Source organism: Drosophila navojoa, unplaced genomic scaffold (assembly GCF_054131105.1).
Source record: "Drosophila navojoa isolate 15081-1374.11 unplaced genomic scaffold, UAZ_NAV_1.0 NAV_Backbone_117, whole genome shotgun sequence".
In the NCBI taxonomy this organism is placed as follows: domain Eukaryota; kingdom Metazoa; phylum Arthropoda; class Insecta; order Diptera; family Drosophilidae; genus Drosophila; species Drosophila navojoa.
In genome coordinates, this window is record NW_028301759.1 from 44176 (window position 1) to 65363 (window position 21188).

The 21188-nt window shown below is 42.9% G+C and overlaps 1 long non-coding RNA gene across 1 annotated transcript; it reads left to right on the forward strand.

Moving 5' to 3' along the window:
• Window positions 1-20533: 20533 nt before the first annotated feature.
• Window positions 20534-20882, forward strand: LOC149090467 (uncharacterized). The gene is made up of 2 exons (XR_016197610.1): window positions 20534-20745; window positions 20781-20882. It is a non-coding gene; the product is annotated as an uncharacterized LOC149090467 (long non-coding RNA).
• The last annotated feature ends 306 nt before the right edge of the window (window positions 20883-21188 follow it).

The following is a 21188-nucleotide window of genomic DNA, read 5'->3' on the forward strand; positions in this document are numbered from 1 at the left end:
GTTGTCCCTTGCCGCTGGAGATGCCTTCCTGCTGGTTGCTGCTGCTCCTTGGACCCTTGAGGATGCTCCGGTGGGGTACTGCAGTCATTCCATGCACTGCTGCTAGGAGATCGGGCCACAGACGTCGTTCGCAATTGGACACCGGTGTTGCGTCTTTGGTGTCGGTACGCTTGTTGGTCGATCCCCTTTCGCGCACAGCTCACAGCGAAGTCGCTGGCCAGTGCGCGAGGACCGGTTGCCAAGCTTTGTCGACACCCAAAGTTCCGCAGCCGGTGGAGCCAGTTGCGTGGCAGGCGTCTGCAACCACACTCTCCCAGCCAGCAGCCACATGCTCGACTGCATGCCCCGCGTCTATGGTTTTCCGCCTCTGCCTCTGACCACGCCGGGCGCTCATACAAAACTCACCTGTTGGTTTTGTAGTCCCCGGTGGCTTTGGCACTCGTGCGGCGGCCACCTACCTTCCGCTATCCCTCGCAGTCCTCTTCGTTGCTGAAGGCGTCCACGATAGCAGCTGCTCTCCCTAGTTCGTGCTGTGTCTTCTTTGCGGCGCTGCAGACCAAATTTTGGATTGTTGTTGGGAGTTGGCCACATCGCTGTCGTTCGAAACTACCACCGGTGTCGAACTTTGACGCCGGCTGGCATTTTGCGGCCACTCCTCATTCGCGCACAGCTCGCAGCAAAATCGCTGGCCAGTGCGCGAGGATTCGGCCAGCAAAACGCGCCTACGCCCAAGCACGGCACCGGTGAATTCGTCGCGTGGCAGGCATCGACGGTGGCCAGGACTCCCAACGGGCAACCCAACTTATGGCCGCGTGCTCCTCGTCTCCACTCGAACACTTGATGGCATGTGGACGGCGCACTCGAGCGCCGTCGGTCCACTCTGGTAACTCATCCTCAAGAAAACCCCGGCCCGATGCCCACATGCCCATTTTATACCCTATGCTGCCGCGCGCCGCTGCTTAGGCGGCAGCACATAACGGGTCCTGTGTCCTACGCTCAGCCCACTATAGCCTTCGCTACCTTATTGGTGAATTCCAGGCAGGCTACGGTACTGTCCAAATACCGTTTTTCCCACACTCCCATCGGCACACGCATACATAGCCCTTCTAGCCGAACATCCAATGCAAGCTCTTCTGCCGCGTTGCATTGTTGTTAGCATCTCTTCGCTAGCGATCGTTTTATATGCCGCCGTGTGTTTTGTTGTTGGCGGTATTAGTTGTCGCTGTGCGTTTTGTTGTTGGCGGTTTTAGTCGTCGCTGTGCGTTTTGTTGTTGGCGATTTCGTGCGCTAGCGATCGCTGAGCTTGCTCTCGCTTCGCTGTGGGTGTGGGTGTGCAGCAATTTTCGCCTGGAATGCGTGCGGTTTGTTTTTGTTTTCCGCTCTCGCTTTCGTTAGAAATATAATTTTGGCTGCGCGCGCGCTGTTGCTAAGGGCGCATACACTGCAGGTGTGTACTGCTTGCACTTGCACTGCTTTGTTGTTGTATCTGTGCATAGTGCATTGCACATGCACTGGCACCTAAGTTTTTCGCAGTACTGTACACTGCTTGTTGTCGTCCGCGCGCAGTTCAAACAAATTGTTGTTGCGCACCCAATATACCGTAATTATCCCGATGGCAACTGTAGTTTTCCAGCCACAGATGCATTTCGCAGCCGCAATTATGCATTTTGAGCAAAAATTTTGCTGTGTTTTTTTCTTCTTCTTTCTGCGCTTAAATTAGAAGCAATACACTTTTTTGAAAAAAAAAAAAAAAAAAACGAAACAGCTTTAATGCTCACCGATGTCTCCTCTCCACGGCTTGAGATCCGCCACATGCGCCGTCCTGGTCCGCTTATCGGCCTCCGACCTGATCCGGCAGATTACCGGCGACACAAAACTGGCCACTATATAAGGGCCTCCATAGCGTGGTGCCAGTTTTGCTGCAAAACCCTCTGCGGCATTCGACAAGTGGCGTTCCTTTGCCCACACCTTGTCACCTACGGCCGGCTTTCACTACCGCCTCCGTAGGTTGTAATGCCGCGCCTGATCCTGTCCAGCTCTCTCCAGGTTTCGACGCACTATCTCAAACACTTCGCGCATCTTATCGGCTCTCTCGACTGGGCTCTGTGCCTCCTGCCCTGTGCCGATTGCTTGCGCGCCGAACAGCGATTTGGGCAGCCTTGGCTCTCGTCCTTGGGTGATGAAGGCGGCCGAATACCCTGTGGATGCTGACACGCTACTGTTGACCGCCAACGTCAACTCCGGCAATGCGTCGTCCCAGCATCTCTGGTCACCTCCAGCGAACTGCACAATCATCGTCTTCACGGTTCTGGTGGCCCTCTCAGTGGGATTCTCTTGAGGTGTGTATGGTGCTGTCAACTGGTGATGCACCCCAAGCTCCTCCAGAAACACCTTGAATGCCCGACTGGTGAATCAGTAATGAGCACCTTTGGCGTGCCGAACCGCGCCAAGATCCGCACTCGAAATGACTTTTGGAGAGCCGCGCTATTCGCGCTCCGCAGCGGCACCATCTCCGTCCATTTCGAAAAGCGATCTATGAGAGGGCCAACAAAATCGGCACAAACTGTTGCCCATGGCTCTTCGGGCACCTGCGTCAGCATTTGCCCAGCAGCTGACACACTACGCAGCGCTGTACGTATGCTCTCACATCCCGGTACATACCTGGCCAGTAAGACCGCGCTGCCACCCGAGCGATCGTTTTTCGGCTCCCAAGGTGGCCAGCGACATCCTGTCCCAGCTGGCATCTCCTTGCTCTTGACCAAACGGCTCGCCTCCTCTCCCAGAGGCTGCCGTGAGAGCGCATCTGCTACCACATTATGCTTGCCCTTCCTGTAGCGAATCTCGAAGTCGTACTGCTGCAACTCCAGTGCCCATCTGGCAATCCTTCCCGTTGGGCTCTCGATCGAATTGAGCCACTTCAGAGCCATATGGTCAGTGACCACTACAAATTTGTAACCTTCCAGGTATGGCCTGAGCTTCCGTATGCCCCAGATTATAGCCAGACACTCTTTTTCAGTAGCTGAATAGTTCTTTTCAGCACTGTTCAGTGTCCGGCTGGCATATGAAATGACGCGCTCTCCGTCCTCCGAGGTCTGCGTCAGGATTACCCCAAGCCCATAGTTGCTTGCGTCCGTTTGCAAGCAAAACGGCTTCGAGAAATCAGGGCACGCCAGCACCGGTGACTCCATCAATTTGGCCTTTACCGTCTCGAACGCTCTTTGCCGCTCCTCCGTCCACTCCCACTTCTTGCCCTTTTTGAGCAGTGCATTTAGCGGATGCACTGTGGCTGCAAAATCTGGCACGAAGCGGCGGTACCAAGAAGCCACGCCGACGTATAGTCGTAACTCTTTTACGTTTGTGGGTGGCTTCAGTTCGGCGATAGCGGCCACATTCTCTGGATCTGTGCAAATGCCATCCTCCGTGACTTTGTGACCCAGATACTTCAGCTCCTTCTTGAAGAAATCGCACTTGTTGATGTTGATCTTCAAGTTGGGTGCCCGCAGTCGCCGGAACACCTCTCGTAGGTTGTCCATATGCTCCTGCCGCGTTCGGCCGATGACGATGATGTCGTCCAGGTAGGCAAAGGCATGGGGCATCATTTCTGGGCCGATAACCTGGTCCAGCGCTCGCTGAAATGTTGCCGGCGCAGAATGGAGTCCAAACGGCATCACTTTCCACTGATAGAGCCCCTTTCCTGGCACCGTGAATGCCGTCAGTGGTCTGCTGGCCTTTTCCTTGGGTATCTGCCAATACCCATCCTTCAAATCCAGGCTGCTGATATAGCGCGCCTCTCGCAGCTGATCCAAAATGTGATGCACACGCGGCAACGGGTATGCATCTTTAATGGATCTGCTGTTCAGCTGTCGAAAATCCACACACAGCCGCCATAAGGCAAGCCAAAACACTCATCATAAAATTGCAGCAACAGCTTGATTTTGGGCAAGGGATAAAATTACTCAAAGCGAGGAAACCACTGGAAGCTAAGAGTAAATTACAAGCGCTCAACCCATTTCTGGATGGTGACGGGGTCTTACGTGTGGGAGGCCGCCTCAAAAGTGTTTTGGTGCCATATAATGTGAAGCACCCAATTGTAGTGGAAAAATCACATTTTTCTTTCCTAATTATAAACAAAGCATCAACTCGATATGCGCGCGATATATACAGACATTTAAAAAAAAAGTTGAAGACTCCAGCTCTTATATCTTCTGAGATCGACGCGTTCATACATACAGCCAGACGGACAGGGCTAAATCGACTCAGCTTGTCGCCTTGATCAAAAATATGTATACTTTGTGGGGTCTGGCACGCCTCCTTCTGCCTGTTACATACTTTTAACAAAACCATTATACCCTGATTTCCCATTTTCAATGGGTTCAGTGTAGAAAAACCGCTGGCTCTTAAAAGTGTTTGAGAAGAAGTCAGCCCACATCGTATGCAGGACATGGTCCTGTTACCAAACCAAGGCATAATCGAGCTATTCGCTGGATGCTCAGCCAGGATAGGTAAAATTAACATTATAACTCCACAGGAGTTATATCTACAAATACTGCGAGATACGCTCCACTCTTCCCTTTAATAATCTACCAGAACACCACATGGGATCCAACACCACTTCAACACATTTTCGTAAATAACTCAGTGGAGCTACAACGGGTACAACAAAGTATTAAGGAGTTGCACCTTCATAAAGTACACATTGAGGATCTTCTCCTCCACACAATGAATGGACATTTCTTTGGGACTAGTAATAATTATAATATCTCTATTTGCCTTGTACCTAATTAAGAAAAGAAACCAGAGACAGCAATTGTTAGCTCTCACCTTCTCTGGCCCCCCGCAGAATGTTTATGAACATGCATGAACATAGATATATTAAGTATGGGAACATACAATCTATGTACTCGACAGATGGCATACATAAAATAGATACCACATGTGAAAGTGTGAACTGTCAAACTAGAAATAAAATACGACTTTGACCCTTAGCGACAAGTGTATTCGTTCAAGTGCCGTAACTCGATTACAAATATCGATAAAAACTACTGTTTAAGATTATCGTTAAAGCTAATTATAACAGAGACTGTGGTTTGAACCGCCACAGATTCACTGCTGCAGCGTCATCTAGCGCCATCTAAGCCAATCTGCTGATGTGATTCTAATAATGTGCTAGATTAGCCAAGCTGATAAAACTGTTGTAGCTGCTGCACGTGCGTTTGTTAAGTGGCCAAACATTTTATTATTTTTTGTAACGTTGATCTACATATGTATATTCTATTGAATACTTTTCATATGTTAGAAAATGCCAAATCATTCACAATTAGATATACTGGTATCCTAAAAATAATAAAAACCGAAATTGTATAAAAATCATCTCAATCTACAATATAATTTTACGTCTAGTCGATCTAGTCGAACGGGATGAGTTATCGATTTTTACTGATAAACTCGATATGTTATACACGGTCCTAGAAAAAATTTCAAGCCTCTAGATCTTCTGAGATCGACGCGTTCACACAATCGGACGGACGGACGCACGGACAACAAGACGGACAGGGCTAAATTAACTCAGCTCGTCGCCCTGATCAAGAATATATATACTTTGTGAAGTCTGCTACGCCTTCTTTGCCTGTTACATACATTTCAACAAAACCATTATTAATTGCCCAATATTAATGGGTTCAGCGTATAAGAGTCGTTGTGTACCTAAACCTTTGTGCTTACTGTATATGATTTAATAAACCATTTTGCGTACTGTGTATATTTTAATATATAATTTTATATATTGCACTATGAGATCTATATATATATATATATATATATATATATATATATTAAAAAATTTCTTATAATGATATAACTTACATTTTCCAACATTCTGTTAAACATAACTTGAAGTCCTTCTACTTTATCGGAATCATCTTGTGGTACGAATATATAAAATTGGGAGAATAGGGCATATGTATCCACAATTAGTTGCAGACTAAGGTCCATTCTGTAAATAAATAAAATATAAATCAATATATCTGTTAGTTTATTTTGTTTTCTGCCTGTTACGTAAAAAAGCTCTAGTCGAACTGCTCGACTACGAGATACCCTTAACTCTGCAATCAACTGATATTTCAATAATAATTCGCGTTGAGTTTAGAAGAAAAAGCTAGAAATTCAGCTAGAGCTGAAATTCGACATGCATACTCGTGTATACCATACGCAGTACGAGTTTGCTTTATTTTTTCAGGGCATAAAAAGAAAATAAAGAAAGAAATGATTAAAAATTAATAAAATAAAATAATAAAAAAAAGTTAAGGTAAATCAGAGGTAAAGATGGAAAAAGCGTGCGCTGGGTATACTACCGTAATAAAGAAGAGTTGGTGGCGATAATCAGAGAGCTCGGGCTAGAGTGCGACGGTCGCGTGGACGACCTACGAAAGAGGCTGTCGACATTCATACAGAGTGGCAAATATTCTGCAGGGATGAGGATGCGCCTAGGCGAAATAGAGGCCCGTTTCTCCAAAGGGACAGATGCACTCCCGGGGTGACCGGCGGAAGGTATGGGGGAACGTGCTAAGACACGGCCTCGTGTAATATTATACCAAGCTTTTCCACAATATCAATTTATTTACCAATTATTAAGCATAAGATATAATTTCCGCTTTATCTCATAAATATTTTTTTTACAGTTTTGTATAAAATCTTATTTCCGATTTTAGTTTTTTATTCTTAGATTGACATAAATTTATCTTCCTACTTACCTCAAATTTCTTCATAATTGTTCGCATTATCATAACCTTAACTTGTTCTACATTAAATTATCTCATGTGCCACACGCCACGATCATTTACTTCATTACTGCCTATTGCAACAGTGTCTCTTTCATTTACTTCATTACTGTCTATTGCTTTCAATCAATCCATTACTGTCTCTTTCAACAGCTTCACTTTCAATCAATCTGTTACTGTCTCATTCTCAACAGCTTCACTTTCAATCAATTTATTACTGTCTATTTCAACAGCTTCACTTTCAATAATATTCAAATCCTCTTCGCAACTTTCCATTTCATTTGGTACATACCCCTCCGGTAACTTCTTTATATCATCATGAGCATACTTGTACTTTCTATTATTCGTCAATGACTTAAGAATGTACCTATCTCCGTTTAACAGTTCAAATATCTGGCCCTCTAAACTTGGGGTTTAATTTCGTCTGATGCCTTTCTTCATTCCTCAACAACACAAAGTCGCCTATTTTATATAAAACTATTTTAGCTTTGGTTTTATCAAATCACGCTTTATTGTAAGCTCCTGCTGCTGCAATATTTTCCGCTGCCCGTGCTCTTGATTCTACCAAATCGACCTCATGTGTCGTGTAACACAGTGGGAGCAGCCCTAACGGACGAGCAACCTTACCAATAAACAATTCTAAAGGACTTGCCATTGTTACCAACTTACTGTACAATTTAATAGCTAACAGAACCTATCCTATCGCGTCCTGCCAAGATCAATTGCTAGTCTCAACTGAAGTTAACAGATTTTTCAAGGTGCTCATAGTCCGTTCATCTTGTCCGTTTGCTCTACATGCGCCCGTCGCAATTAAATCCAAGCATATTTTCTGTTTAGAACAAAACTTGCTAAACTTTGTGCTGGCGAAACACCTACCCTGGTCTGCAATTATGAGGTTTGGTACTCCAAACAATGATACAGCTGATGTCACAGCACTTATGCAGCTCTCAGCATCAATCTTGACCGTGTGTGTTAAATAGACAAATTTAGTAAAAGCATCTATTTGGACAATAACATACTCCTTTTGATCAGACTTCTCACTTAGTTTTCCTGTGATGTCTATGTGTATTGTGTGCCACGGTGTGTTAACCTTTGGTATAGGATGAAGTCTAACCTGAGTTTTGCCTGAAGACGACTTTAAAATCTTGCAAGTAATACAAGTAATACAACGAACTTTCGTATATACTTGGACATGTTTTCAAACCACTAATAGTCATATGCCTTATCCAACGTCTTCTCACAGCCTAAATGCATGATTGATTCATGAATCTGATTTATTACAGACCATCTGAACGCTCTTGGGACAATTAGCAAGGATCGAGTTCTACCATTTCTCTGGATTTTACGATATAATATTCCCCCTCTTAACTCATAAGTTTCTCTCAAGTCCTCGGGAAAAGAATTCTTTTTCAACTCTTTCACGATATTACTGATATCAGCATCTTTGCGCTGTCCAGCCATTAGCCAATCACTAGATATTTCTGAAAGATTAACTCGCTTTTTTTGGATCTCATAAATATTAATCGTATTAGTGGATGGAAGATTTCTCGAAAAGAAGTCGGCATGAGCCATTCTTTTGCCCTCTCTACACTGCAAATCAAACGTGAACGTTTGTAAATATGCCCACCACCTTTGTGCTCTAGGAGACTGGGAGATAGGTCGCGTTTAGTTCTTGATGTTTTGAGTGAGCTACAATCAGTAAAAACGACGAACTCTCGGCCCGTCAAATAATGTCGAAAATGCTTTGTAGCCATGACAACCGCAAGAGTTTCTAGTTCGTAAGAATGGTATCGTGACTTAGCAGGTGAAGTTGCCTTACTGAAAAACTCAACGACATGAGGCTTATTGTTGATTCTATGTAATAGAATGGCTCCGTATCCTAGAGCACTTGCATCCGTATGCAACTCAATTGGGTATTGGGGGTCAAAGATTACTAAGACTGGCTTCTGCGTAAGCAGAGAAACAACTTTTTGTCTTATTTGTTTATGTTCTGGCTTCCAGACTGTTGTAGGGTGGAGCAGTCAGATTGAGACGCAGGTTGTAGTTTAAATTATTTATTCAATTTAAATGTCGCACAAGATGGCGATGATGTTTTATTTCACACGTAGTAGAACAGGAAGTCAATTAGGAGTCAAAAAATGGGAGTACTTGGCAGAGGGCCAAGTATAGAGAGCAAGCGGTTATGCTATTAACAGCAACCTGTTAATTGCATAATCGGGCTGTGTGGGGGAGGAGCCATCCTGTTAATGGTATCTGGCATTAACATACTCCCCCTTGCAAGGATTGCAATATATGACCGTGCAGGACTACACGCAGGAACCCGAAAGGACCCACCCGAAGACGGTGTTCTGGGCCATGGGACGACCGTCAGTGCTGGGGACGATTCCCGGAAGGATGACCTGAGGATACACGTCAGCCCCCAGCACAACAGACACCGTACTGAGTCGAGCCCAATTGCTGTCGGCGAGCGTAATCCCAGCCGGATTGGCTGCGTGCTCGACCTGCCGAATCGGCGTCCGGCAAATGAGCTGCGGGTCCATTTGGAGGATGGTATCGATGTTGAAGTTCGATGTTTTCGAACGGATGGTCGCCGTGCAAACCTCTCTCGGACCCACGCTAGTGGCGGAAAGACCCATGGCCCTTGCCAATGAAGCATGGATCCGAGTAGTAGGGCTACACGGATCGATCAATGCACTCACATCGAACTCCTTAACATCCGTTTGCAGACTGATGAGTGCCGTGGGTAGGATGCTAACGGCCTTGTGCTGCATCAGCGTGCTATCTTCTTGTAGCGGCGTATCTTCCCTCGTAGACACTGCCTGGAGGCGTCGTCCTTTGCGGGATCCTTCTTGTCGTGTGGATGTCCCGGCGAGGGCGGAGGAGGTGGGCCCGCTGGCAGCGATTCAGAATAGACATCGCGTCTTCCGTAATTCTGGGCTCAGTAATTGAGAGAAGAGGCCCACCGACTAGGAAATGACCCGGAGTAAGGGCTAGTAGGTCGGTGGAATCCTCGGACATGGGTGCTAGAGGTCTTGAGTTGAGACAGGCTTTTCGAAAGTATATTTTGTCGTGGCGGTGGATTTGTAGAATAGGGCCTTGAAACTCTTCACCCCTGCTTCCCAAAAGCCACCCATGTGGGGGGCACTCGGTGGATTAAAATGCCAGGATAGGCGAAGGAGAGTGTGCTTTGCAAGCACCTCGGATCTGAGAGATTCCAAGAAGTCTTGCGATAAGATTTTCGCAGCTCCGACAAACGTCTTCCCGTTGTCGGAGTAGAGCTTTTGCGGCCATCCACGCCGAGCCACCAAGCGGGAGAATGCCGCCAAGAATTTCTCAGTGGTTAGGTCGGAGGTCGCCTCGAGGTGGATGGCCTTGGTGCTGAAACACACAAACACGCAGACGTACCCTTTGTAATGAGGCAGGCGCGTCCGGTGTAGTTCTTCACATCGAAGGGGCCTGCAAAGTCGACGCCTACGAATGTGAAGGGCCTGGAGAAGGTTGTCAGTTCAGTTGGCAGGTCGTCCATCATTTGCGTTTGGAGACGCTTGCGATAAACTACGCAGGATTTGCATGAGCTTATGACCGATTTGATGATGACCATCAGTTTGGGGATCCAAAATTGCGAACGGATGAGTCGCATAGTGCACCGTGCAAGGATATGCGATGGGTGAAGTGGACCAAAAGCCTTGAAAAGCAGCAGCAGGAGGTACGATGATTGGATGTCGTTCATCGTAGGTTAAGGAGGCGGAAGCTCTTATGCGCCCGCATGCTCTCAGGACTCCCTCTTTATCCAGAAAAGGATTGAGGTTGCGGATTGAACAAGAGCTCTGGAGAGAGCGGGGTTTCCTTTAAGGAAGTGGACATCCAATTCCATGGATTGTTTGAAGGCTATCCCGAAGAGTCATCGGCTATGCGAGGACTTCTTAGAGCTAGAAGATTCAAGCACAGCAAAGACTCTAGGCCTACGTTGGCAAGCGCAAGGCGACCTTTTCCTTTTTTGGCCTACTGACATTCCTCTCCGAGAGACCTACGCAAAAAGGTCGGTCTTTTCACAGATCGCCAAGTTGTTCGACCCTGCAGGGTGGCTGGCACCTTTTGTCATTCGGCAAAAATATTTATGCAAGCGCTCTGGCTACGCGGTTTAGATTGGGACCAACCTCTGCCTGTTAATAGCATAACCGTTTTCTCTCAGTACTTGGCCCTCGGCCAAGTACTCCAATTTTTTTTTGACTCCTAATTGATTCTCTTCTTGTTCTTCTACCTGTGAAAACTACAACATCATCGCCATCTTGCGCGACATTTTTTGAATTGAATAAATAAATTTAAACTACAACCTGCGTCTTTGTCTGACTGCTCCACCCTACAACAAGTGGTGATATTGATTCGTCCTCTTCGTTGGGTCGTCTAAATTTTTCGGTTCTTGTATTAACTTTTCTAACAATTTCTTTTAATACCTTCCTTTTTCTTTTTCTATACTAAATCTTGTTTATTTTCTTTTTTCTTTTTATACCTTGAACCTATTGAAAAATGGGAAATCAGGGTATGTTTTTGTGAAAATGTATGTAACAGGCAAAATGTATGTAATCGCAGACCCCATAAGGTATATATATTCTTGTTCAGCACGAGGAACTGAGTCGATATAGCCCTGTCCGTCTGTCCGTCCGTCCGTCCATCTGTCCGTATGAACACCGAGATCACAGAAGATGTAAGAGCTAGAGAGCTGAAATATTGTGTGCATACTCGTGTATACCATCATACGCAGTACGAGTTTATTAACTTTTCGATAACTCATCCGATAACTTTTCTATCGAGAATAATCGAAAAATTTATTGGGTTTTTTGAGCCTCATTGGAATACTATTAGACGTGGAGACTTCAGATTTACTGTGTATATACATATGATGAATACAAACATTTTTTTAAGTCCTAGAGACTAGTGCTTTGAAATTGTTGTTTTTATACCCTGAACCCATTGAAAATGGGAAATCAGGGTATAATGGTTTTGTTAAAATGTATGTAACAGGCAGAAGGAGGCGTGCCTGACCCCACGAAGTATACATATTTTTGATCAGGGCGACAAGCTGAGTCGATTTGGCCCTGTCCGTCTGTCTGTCCGTCCGTCCGTCTGTCCGTCCGTCCGTATGTTTGAACGCGTCGATTTCAGAAGATATAAGAGCTAGAGACTTCAACTTTTTTTTAAAATGTCCGTATATATCACGCGGATATCGAGTTGATGCTTTGTTTATAATTAGGAAAGAAAAATGTGATTTTTCCACTACAATTGGGTGCTTCATATTATATGGCACCAAAACACTTTGGAGGCGGCCTCCCACACGTAAGAGCTAGAGACTTGATTTTCTTTTAAATGACCGTATAAACAGCGCGGATGTCGAATTTATCTTTAAGAATCGATAACTATTCCCGATATTTTATTATCGATTAAAAACATTATCAATCAAAGCCAATGCCACTGTAACTAATTGTGAATAATTTTTAATTTTTTCAAATTTGTCAATTATTCGATAGAATATGTAGATCATATGCTGAAAGTTCATTAAATTCGGTTTTGTCAATCGACGTTAAAAAATAACAAAATGTTTGGCCAATTAACAAACGCACGTGCAGCAGCTACAACAGTTTTCCTGTACGTGTGCACACATACTTTGTAACTTCTTCTAGTACATTATTAGAATCACATCAGCAGTTAGTTTGGTTTAGATTTTCTAGATGGCGCTGCAGCAATGAATCTATTTTAGTTTTGACATTGCAAATGAGAACAGAGGAATGACGTCATGGTAGAGGGCGCGGCGCTCGATCACGAGGTCTCTGGTTCAAATCCTGCTGGGCGTGTTGTAGCTTTCTTTTAATTGCTTCGAAATTGTTATATATTTGATTAAATTTCTCTTATAGTTTTTCAAAAATCGAAATTGAAATTTTCCATACTATATGTACGTTTTTATTAGTTTGGTTGTTCTTGCACATTCTTAAAGTCATCAGCAGTTATTTTGACTTAGATTTGGTAGATGGCGCTGTAGCAGTCAATCTATTTCAGTTTTGACATTGAAAATCAGAACAGAAGGGTGGCGTTAAGGTAGAAAGCGCGGCGCTTGATCACGAGGTCTCGGGTTCAAACCCAGAGCGTGTCGTAATTCTATTTTCTAATTGTGTCAAAATTTTTATATATTTAATTAAATGAGTTTTCTATTTCATTTATATTTTCAAATACATCGAAATTGAAATTTGAGCCATACTAAATGTGCTTTTCTATTAGTTTGGTTCAGGGTAGTATCTAGTCGAGCGCTCTCGACTAGAGTTTTCTTACTTGTTTTTTTTTCTTTTATTGTTAAAAGGAAATCTCCCCAGCTTAATAATTTAATTTAATTGTTTAATTCATCCTAATTAAATTTAGCGATGTACGACGCACCTGGGGGTGCAAATCGACACACTTTCCGCATCGAGTACACCGCCCGCTCCTATGTCCGCTACTTTCGCCTCGTCTGGAGGCTGTCGCCTTCCACCGGTGGACACGGAAGTCTTCCACGGCGACTACTTGCGCTGACCAACATTCCGCGACCTTTTTACTGCGATTTATATTCAGAATCCGCGCTTGACTCCGATGGAAAAGTTATTCCACCTCAATTCAAAGACGATCAATCGTTAATCGGAAGTTACGGGTTCAAACCCAGGGCGTATTGAAATTTTTTTTAATTGTTTTAAAATTTGTACATATTTAATTAAATGAGCTTTCTATTTCTTTTATATTTTTATATAAATCGAAATTGGAATTTTAACCATATTAGTTTATATTAGTTTGGTTATTGCACATTCTTAAAGTCACATCAGCAGTTAGTTTGGTTTATATATGCTAGATGGCGCTGCAGCAGTGAATCTATTTCAGTGTTACCATTGCAGTGAGCTGGCCTCGTGATAAAAGGCGTGACGCTCGATTGGAAAGCCTCGTATTCGAATACAGGGCGTGTCGTAATTTTTTTTTAATTGTTTCAAAAGTTTTATATATTTTAAATACCTCGAAATTGAAATTTTTACCATACTAAATGTGCGTTTTTATTTGTTTGGTTCAGGGTAGTATCTAGTCGAGCGCTCTCTACTAGAGTTTTCTTACTTGTTAATGTGGCTTCAGCCATTAAGTGGTAAGAATCCATTTCGAAGTTATACACTAAATATTCTGTTCTTTGGTGTACCATTATCATTTGGTCGTCGTTGTCGACTGGTATCGGAATAACTTTATATAAATTAGATGGATATCTGCTGAATAACGGAATCTTAGCGTTCCTTTCGTTGTAAGTAACTGATCTTTCTTTTAGCTCCATACCTGCTCTCCGTTCCCTGGTAGGACTATATTCTCGGACAAACTTTCTTTTATCTGGCTATTTCTTCCCCAAATTGGTAAGGCTTCAATATAATCGGGCTTAATCTTCTATGATTTATAGCATATTTATTATCTTTGTTTGTCACATTCTTCAATTAATTTGCTTCCTTATATACATAATACGATTCTTCTAGCAATTCTGACATATTGTATATATGTATACTCATGTCCTTGATTCGTTCTGCTCTTCAACATATTTTAAACTCTTTGTTTTTAGTTCTGCTGCATTACTTTAATTTCTAATTTGATCCCCATTTGTCAATTGCTGGTTGTGCGTTAATATGATGCATATTAAATGTGCAGGTCTTACTAGTCGTGATTACGACAATATTATGTCCACGATGGTCGCTGGTCTTGTCCGATTTGTTTAGAAAAACAGAGCAATTTTTCTAAAATGTACAGAGCTGTAATTGCTCAGTTTTTAAAACTGAAAAAGATTTCTAAGCAGTTATCCAGTGATATGGCTGCTGCTGAAGAAATACTAACCCAGTATAATTTCGAGAGTCCCCCACCTTATTTGGTACCTCTCTCTGTACTAACACCAACACCTAATTTGCTTGCCCCTCCCTCACCTCGCGCTTCAGTTTTGTCATCCGCTCCTAATTCACTTGCTCCCATGTCACCTGTTCCTGAAGCTATTGGTTCTTCTGTCGAGGCTGCTATTGAAACTCAGGTCTCTGTTCAAAAATTGGAATCTCCAATTGTTGTTCAAGCCATGAGTGTTAATAATTCAGCCACTCCCTGCATTTCCTTATCTGTCGTCTCTCCGGGAAAGCCCGGCATTGTCGTCTCTCCGGGAAAGCAAGTTTTCTTATCTAGGCTTTCAGCTGATACGACCTGTGAGGCAGTATCTGCTTTTATTGCAAGACTTCGGCTAATGTTTTTAAATCGAAGTTTAGCTTCGCAACTACGAAATCGCCTCTTTCAAGTAAAATGTGCCGGTAGTATATTTTAAAACTTTGTGATTCAAACTTCTGGCTACCTCAATCGTAACAGATCGACTCCTATTTCTGTAAATCTACAATCTTCATCAAACATTGTACCAAAAAAACTAAATACTTTCCAATCTTCTTCGCAGCTGTCTCTGATTTATCAAAATGTACGTGGCTTAAATTACAATATGATATTATTGCATTCACTGAAACGTGGCTAAGTAATAATATTCATAATAGTGAAATCCTTTCAAGTAATTTCACTATTTATAGACTCGATCGTTCAATGCGCAGAGGGGGTGGTGTGTTAATTGCAGTTAAATCCAGTATCCTCTCCGATGTGTTTACCTTTTCGTCCCTTCATGAAGCGGAGATAGAGACTTGCTTCTTGTGTTGGGGGATTTTAATATTCCCAACACTTCTTAGTCATCAACTTGTAATGCAAATTACTTTATTCCGACAATTCTCACTATCTTTGTGATGAATTGTTTAACCTGCCTCTGTTTCTTAACTCTATTCTAATCATCTAAATCACACACTATTATTAATCATGATTCGTTATCGCAAACGCGATTTGAATTAATTAATTCAACAGACTGGTCTTTTTTATATGAGCAGAATGATATTAATTTGGCAGCATCGGTTTTTTACTCTACCTTAAACTCTATTCTGGATGTTTGTGTCCCTCTCTGCCGTATTTCGCCAGTTTCAAATAAGCCACCTTGATTTACCAAGACTCTTTTGAACCTGAGAAACATTAAAACTAAATAAAAATTATAAAAAGTCTGGTTCAAGTTTTGACTGGTCCAAATATTCTATTGCCAAGTCAAACTTCAATCTTTTAAATTCTAGCTGTTATGAGAATTATCTTATACGTTGTAAACGTCAGTTTGCTCGAGATCCCAAACAATTTTATTCATTTGTAAGCTTGAAGCGTAAATCTTCTGGTTTGCCGTCATCATTTGTCCTTGGTGGTGAAAAAACTTGCAATGACCAGGATTCCTCTGATCTATTTGCTGATTTTTTTCAATTCACTTATTCTTCTGCAGATCTCTACAACAACTCATATCCATATGGTCTTTCTGAATACGGGTCTATAAATACTCCTAAAGTTACTGCAGCCTCTCTGGCTGCGGCCATGAGGACGTTGAAATCATCTTTCTCTCCCGGTGCCGATAATATTCCTAGTTGTGTGATTAAAGAGTGCAGTGTTTCTCTTCAGCCACAATTACTAAAATTGTTTAACATACTGCTGTGTTCCCTTCAATTTGGAAAGAATCTTTCATCATTCCCTTATATATAAAAATGGAAGATCTGATATTTCCAACTATAGAGGCATTGCGAAATTATCTGCCATTCCGAAGTTATTTGAGAAAATTATAACATCGGCCTTGCAGCATTTTTGCAATGGATTTGGATTCAATGGATTCAACCATCTCAACATGGTTTTGTTCAAAAAATCGATCAACGTCCACTAATTTACTTGAATTTACTTCGCTAATCAATGACAGATTTAAAAAAAAATGCAAACAGATGTTATTTGTACTGACTTCAGTAAAGCATTTGACTCAGTACATCATCACATACTAATTCCTAAGCTTGAACGCTTAGGATTTTCACCTAGACTTGTATCTTGGATTTCATCTTATTTAATGGGTAGAACCCAAAGAGTCTTGCTCAGAACAGCTATTTCTAAACTTATCTTTGTTTCGTCTGGTGTACCTCAGAGTAGCCATTTGGGTTCATTACTCTTTTCCCTTTTTATAATTGACCTTCCTAGTTGTATCTCGTATACTACTATATTTATGTATGCTGATGATGTAAAACTTTGCCTTCCATACTCCAGTGCAAATGGACATCATCACCTTCAAGATGACCTAAATGCATTTCGACTTTGGTGCGTGGCAACCAGCTGGACTTAATTTGCTCAAAGTGTATGACAATGACCTTCAGTCGTACCGTTCTTCTAATTATTGATTATAAAATTAGCAATATTTCCTTACGACGCATCCATGAAAACTAAATTTTAATCTTAATATTTCTACCTAAGGAATTTAAAGATCCTTTTACCACCAAGCTCTTATTTACTTCGCTTGTGCGTCCCATCTTACGGTATTGCTCTGTTGTATGCTCTCCGCAGCATAAACTGCATCAGGATTGTATCGAATCGGTCCAAAAACAGTTTCTTCTCTTTGCCTTAAGGGATCTTCGATGGGACAGTAATTTACGATTACCGTCTTATCATAGTAGGCTCCAGCTTATTGATTTTCCATCGCTAACCAATCGCAGAACAATTTTAGGAATTGTTTTTCTGCATAAATTGATTAGTGGTGTTAATGCCAGATCCCATTAACAGGATTGCTCCTCCCCCACACAGCCGATTATGCTATTAACCGGAAGGGTTCCATGGCGACTACTTGCGCTGGCCGACATTCCGTGATCTTTTCACTAATTAAATAACCAATTTACATCCAAAATCCGCGCCTGACTCCGGTGGAAAAGTTATTCCACCTTAACTCAAAAACAGCAGGTGATGCAAATGCCTTAGTCGCCGACTGCCCGCTCACGAACGATGGCTTTGCATCGGCCTGGGACGCCTTGTGTGACCGGTACGAGAACAAGCGGCTGTTAGTGAACAGCCAGCTTAAGATCCTTCTCAATCTCCCCAAGGACACCAAAGAATCAGGCGCGGCTCTCAGAGAGTTGCATGGCACCATTCATCGGTATGTCACTGCCATCGAGCAAGCTCAGATCTCTACGGAGAACTGGGATTGTATCCTTGTGTTCTTGAGCACTTCCAAGTTACCTGAACACACTCGATCTCTTTGGGAGCATTCGCTCGAAGCTATGGAGGGTGATAAGCCCATCCCAAAGGTCCCAGGTGCAGATCCGAGATCTACGATCACCACCTCTCATAGAAAAGTCCATACCTTCGAGACACAAGTCCATTCTAAGACCAAAAAGTGCGATTTGTGTAGTAAAGGGAACCATCCGGTTCGACTGTGTCCTCGTTTTGTCCAAATGTCCCTTGCAGCGCGCGAGACCTACATAAAGTGGAAGCAACTCTGTCTGAATTGCTTTGCGCAAGGTCATCAGCTGCGTGACTTCACCAGCATCCATAATTGCGCCAAGTGCAAGGGGAGGCACAATACACTGCTTCACCGTGAAGGCTCCACAGCAACCAGCTCCTCGGCCGTAGCCGCTTCGACTCCAGGTACGTCCGAAGTACCTCGTAATGTCCAGTCATATTTCGCGGCCAATACTCAAGGGGTCCTGCTCGGTACGGCCGTAATTGATGTGTGTCACTTGGGGGTCACAAATCCTGCCAGGGCTCTAATCGATTCGGGGTCTGAGGCGATGTTTATTTCCGAACGTCTGTTCCGCCTAACGAAGCTACCTCTTCGAGCCGTGCAAACACAAGTGTCCGGTTTAGGCCACTCTGTGGCAACACAGTCGAAAAGGCTTTGTGACTTCCATATCGGCACTCTGATGAAACCAAGATCCGCATTGGGGCCTCAGCCTTGGTTATTCCACGACTCTCCGGCAATCTGCCATCGTACCCCATTCTGCAACAGCTCTTAAACAATCTGCCCGTCATCTCATTATCCACTCTTCATCCACTCTTCTTCAAGAGCGCTCAAATTGACGTTCTTTTAGGCGCGGATATCCTTCCGTCGATCGTTCAGGGGGGCTTCCGCCCTAACCTCTGCGGATCACTTATGGGCCAAGAGACAATCTTCGGCTGGATTCTTACGGGTCCAGTCACTAAGAAGCCTCAAGAGTCGATTTCCGCTTTCACGACTAGAGTTACTATCCTCCACGATGAAAAACTCGATCACCTCATCACCAAATTTTGGGAGGTGGAGAATCTCCCCAAGGTAGCCAGTTAACCAGACTCTGCGTGTGAGGATAACTTTGTCCGAACCACACGGAGAGACAAGTCTGGCTCCTACGTCGTGACTCTTCCGTTCAAAAATCCGGACCATCCTGACTTAGGTCATTCGCGATCCATCGCGCTTGGGCAGTTTCTCAAGAATGAGAGTAGATTGTTTAAGAACCCGACACTCAAGGCCGAATACGAAGCTATCCTGCAAGAGTATCTCGACTTGGGTCATATGAAGCCAGTGTCTACACATTGCAATCCTGCAATAAGCAACTTCTATTTGCCTCACCATGCTGTCTTCAAGCCCGACAGCACCACCACCAAAGTGAGGGTGGTGTTCAATACTTCGTGCCCATCTTCCAATGGTAAGAGCTTGAATGATATCCTTCATCCCGGCCCGGTCCTTTAGTCCGACCTCACGATGCAAATCCTCCAATGGCGATACTATAGATACGTGTTCAATGCCGATATCACAAAGATGTATCGCCAAATTCGTGTTGATCCAAAACACACCCCTTTCCAGCGGATCCTGTTCCGTAAGCCAGACGGCAACATCGGGGACTTCGAGCTGAGCACCGTCACTTTTGGAGTAAACTGTGCTCCCTTCCTGGCTTTGAGAGTTCTCAAACAGCTCGCAAATGACGTGAGATCCCGTTTGCCTCTCGCCAGCAAGATCATCTCCGAGTGCATGTACGTCGATGACGTACTTGCAGGAGCACACTCTCAGCATTTCCAACCTCGAGCCACTATGCAATTTCATGGGTTTTGTGACGCATCTGAGCGTGCTTACGGAGCGGCTGTCTATCTCCGTGTGTACTTTGTTTAGGCTTTTTTTAATTTTAAATTTTTTGTCAATAGCTTTAAGAAATAAATAAAATAAAAAAATAAATAAAAATATATTTTCCTCATCTTGAAATAAATCTTTTCATTGCAGCTAAAAACGCGTTAATTTACTAACTGCTAAGTGTATCGCTTTTGTTGCCATGCACACAAATAATGCTATGTACCCTTTATACATTTTTTGCATTTCATATGATAAGGCCCCGCATAGTCTAATCCCGTATTCAGGAATATGTGTGACATTATGATTATATTCATAGGGAGATTTGCATGTTTGTTGTGTGGGTGTATGATAATATCATGTGGGGTGTATAATAATATCATGTGCATGTTATACAATTACGTAAGTATTTCTTTAGGCAGTTTCTAAGTTCAATTATCCAATATTTCCTTTGAATATAGTTTCTCATTATATTACCTCCGTTTCCTCCGTTTCCTCCATTTTTAAATATTTTTATGTTTGTGTATAGCGAGCGCATATCGAGTTTATCACTAAAAAAAATCAATCCGATATATTTTTTATCGATAAAAAACCTTATCGAAAATCAGTTATAAAATTATATCTCCCACATTTTTAAAGCTAGAGTGTCCAAATTTTAAATATATATTAAGACGCATTTTATACAATTTCGGTTTATGTTAAAATCTACCCCCGCCTCTATATTCACCCCCTCACCCTCATCTTTGTATATCAAATACTAGAGACTTGTGCTTCGGTATACACTAGATGCCTGCACGAATACGTCTCAAACGCTAAACGAGACACCCGTGTCTTGGTGGTGCTTGGCTTCACACTGTTTCGTTTTGTTCAAATAGTGTAAGCCCAAGCATCGTGGACGAATGAAACAAAACGAGCATTGCTCACATACCGAACAGTTCGGTATGCAGATGCTTGTACAGAAAGGAAGCAACGAACGAAAGAAACGTTAAAGCATAATTCAAGTATTGTTTTCGTTTTAGCTATCAGCTAGTGATGCCACGTTAGACTATTTCAAGCTAGATTTAGTATATTACTATTGAATGCACAAAGACATTTTTATTTAGAAATAAAAATAATAACAAAATTTTATTTATATGAACGTAATATTATAATCTTAGCCATTACATATTTTTTAACAAATAATTATATATTTTCTTTTTTTTTTCAAATTGAAGTTTAAAACTATAAATTCATTAATCATGGCGCTGTTTGTGGCAATATTGCTTCTCTTTTTGGAAATTAATAACCAGGCCTGAGAGAAAGCCCTTTCAGACGAAGCACTGCTGGCGGGAATGCATACAATTTTACAGCTTACTTTAAAATGTAGTGGATTTTTGATTCTAATTCCATCACTTTCAAACGTTAAACCCATCTGAGTAAAAAACTTT